This window comes from Macaca nemestrina, chromosome 6, assembly GCF_043159975.1.
Source record: "Macaca nemestrina isolate mMacNem1 chromosome 6, mMacNem.hap1, whole genome shotgun sequence".
NCBI lineage: Eukaryota > Metazoa > Chordata > Mammalia > Primates > Cercopithecidae > Macaca > Macaca nemestrina.
Window position 1 is genome coordinate 137,660,633 of NC_092130.1, and position 3,291 is coordinate 137,663,923.

The window sequence follows — 3,291 nt, forward strand, 5'->3', positions numbered from 1 at the left end:
CCTATATTCCTGCTAAGAGTCAAAGTAAAGGACATGGTCCAGGTGTGTACAGTATCAGTGGGCTTCCTAACGCTAAACCTCTGAATTGCAGACTCACCCTCCCAGGCACAGGCAAGGGTGCACCAGGACAAGCCTCTTTCAGAAGGACAGGGCTGGTACTCCAAGCTTACTACATGGTAAGGGAAACACAGCCTGGCGGTGGCTCCCAAGACAGAGGGGAATGGGCTGGGCCACAACTTCCTGGTTTCTTCTTCCAACCCTTAAATTAGGTAAATAAGTCTTTCCTCTTGGAAAAGGAGGGAGTAAGTGGGTATGGAAAGGCCAGGAGTATTTTACAATGATGCTCTCCATGTGCCACTCCCTTCAACAAGGTCCAAGCCATATTTATATTACTTTTCTGGATTTCACAAGGATGGATAAAAAAACACAGGTATAGTTGGATTATAACACATATCAATTAAAATTCTGTGTTCATAATCTCCTAGGCCTATATGGGTCAAGAAATAACATTAGAGTTTTTTTTTTTTTTTAAGAGTTTGGTTTTTTATTGAACATGTTACAAAAGAGATTTCATCAACAAAAGACCGAAGCCCCTACATCATCAGACTCCTTGGATTCTTCTTTCTTTGATTCCACTTCCTTCTCTTCAGCTTGGGCTACAGTGGTGGAGAAAGTAGACCTCCCACTGGTGCAGCACCAGGTGCTGGAAAAGGTCCACCAGCGTCTCCATCACATATGAGGCTCCTGATGTTGATATTGTCCAGGGCCTCTGCAAACAAGCCAGGCCAGAAACATTCAACATTTCCACCAGCTACTTTAATGATGGTATTTATCTTATCTTCCATGATGGTCACCTCATCATGCAGAATGGGGCCTGGGTAGATGCAGGTGAGCTCAGAGACAGAGTCCATCGTGCAGGTGAGTATGGGGCTGATGCTGCTGGGAGTGGTGCTCATTGTCAGATCAAGTGAGGGCCTCACTCCAAGTCAGCTTTAGCTTCCTTGGAAGAACTGAGGACCTTGGCAGCAGATGACAAAAGGATTTTTGTTCATTCATTTGCATGTTTTTTTAACATAAAATTATGTACAGAAATTTCAAAAGGTGCAACCATAGACATAGTTAGACATGGTTAGACAGTCATTGTATCAGACACCAATTCCAGCTTGTTTAAACAGAAAAAGGATTTATGAAAATGATACTGGGCATCTCAGAATTTCTAAGAAGGCTGAAGAACCAGGTCTAGAAAATGGGCAGAAAGGAAGGGTTGCAGGTCATTCAGCACAGCAGCTGTCCTGATAATTATGCCAGTCAGGAAAGACCCAACCCCTCTGCAGGATACTGGTGCTGTGGCTTGCACCACTGGTCCTGAATACTCTCTTGGCCTTTGCCCCTAGATAACAGACAGGGCAGACAGAGCAGCCATGGCAACCATTGCCAGAAAAAACTGTCCACTTAGCTTGCTTCTTTCCAACACTAGCGTCAGATTCAAAGTTCCGCTTAGGCACATCTGACTGGCTGAACCCAGGTCATGTGCTTTCTTTCCAACTGTTAGGTGATCTGGGAAAGTGATTATCTGTCACTCCCATCTTCTTATTGTGGAAGAAAGACAGCAAGAAATGTTCATAGGGAATTCTCTAAATATAGAAAAGAGATCCACATACTAAGAAGTCAAGAGAAGGCCGGGCGCGGTGGCTCAAGCCTGTAATCCCAGCACTTTGGGAGGCCGAGACGGGCGGATCACGAGGTCAGGAGATCGAGACCATCCTGGCTAACACGGTGAAACCCTGTCTCTACTAAAAAATACAAAAAACTAGCCGGGTGAGGTGGCGGGCGCCTGTAGTCCCAGCTACTCAGGAGGCTGAGGCAGGAGAATGGCGTGAACCCGGGAGGCGGAGCTTGCAGTGAGCTGAGATCCGGCCACAGCACTCCAGCCTGGGTGACAGAGCGAGACTCCGTCTCAAAAAAAAAAAAAAAAAAGAAGTCAAGAGAAAAAAGGGCAAATGTGCACTACACCTATTTGTGGCTTTAGTGCAAGTAGCCACATGTTTGCACAGATTCAACAGGTCATACCGGCCCGGTGTGGTGGCTCAGCCTGTAATCCGGGTACATTGGGAGGCCGAGGGGGGCAGATCACTTGAGATCAGGAGTTTGAGACCAGTCTGGCCAACATGGGGAAACCCCATCTCTACTAAAAATACAAAAATTAGCCAGGTGTGATGGCAGGCACCTTGTGGCAGCCTCAGGGGTGAGAAATCAGAACCCACCCAGTGCGAGGAATAACCCAAGCTCTCAGTAACGTGAAAAAAAATAAACTGGCCAGCAACCTAGTTTAAAGGATTCTCACATACTGCAGCGAAGATTCTGTGCAGAAACCAAGGAAGGAGAAGCCGTGGCAGCTGTAAAGTATTTCCTTGGTGGTTGGGACCAAGAAAACCACAGTGGGGCAGTGAAGTACTCCTTGGTCGGGGTGGTTTAGAGGTTACAAAGAGTTGAGACATCCCTATTGTGGGGGATTGAACCTCACACAAACCTCCAGTAGTAGAAAAGGCAAGAGATTTCCAGTGGGAGAAATTGAGCCTCACCCCAAAAGACAAGAAATTTCCAGTGGGGGAATTTGAGCCTCACAAAAGGCAAGAAATTTCCAATGGGGGAAATTGAGCCTCACCCCAAAAGGTGGTATAATTCATAGGGCTGCTATGGTAGTTCGGGAAGGTGAGCACCCTCCCAGTGAAAACGTTCCTACCACGGACCAGAAATTCCCCACCTGAGACCCCCGATGGGACAATAACAATGCAGATCACCAGGAAAATATGCAGGACCTAAGGGAGATGATAATAAAAGGAATTTGGGAATCAGTACCCCAAACCCAAAATCTTTCCAAAGCACTCGATATACAACAGGAAAAGGAGGAAGGGCCTATGAGATTCCTAGACAGACTGAGGGAGCAAATGAGGCAATACTCAGGCCTCAATTTGGATGATCCCATTGGACAAGGAATGTCGAAACTCCAATTTGTCACTAAATTGGAGTGAGTCTGTTGGCCAGACGTTTCAAAAAAGTTTCAAAAGATAGACAATTGGGAAGATTTCCCCCTAAATGAGCTTCTCAGGGGAGCTCAGAAAGTATACATGAAAAGGGATGAAGAAAAACAGAAACAAAAGACAAAACCTATATTTTCACCTTCCAACAAATGACTCCAAACCCAGGTACTTCTAGACAGAGCTTCCAGGGAGCCAGAAACTATAAAGGGTCCAAACCCTCTTTTAAAGGAGCCCAGCTTCCATCTGGAGG

The 3,291-nt window shown here is 46.1% G+C and overlaps 1 pseudogene; it reads right to left on the reverse strand.

The window, feature by feature from the left end:
* Positions 1-551: 551 nt before the first annotated feature.
* On the reverse strand, positions 552-911 carry LOC105487482 (large ribosomal subunit protein P1 pseudogene; annotated as a pseudogene).
* Positions 912-3,291: the final 2,380 nt, after the last annotated feature.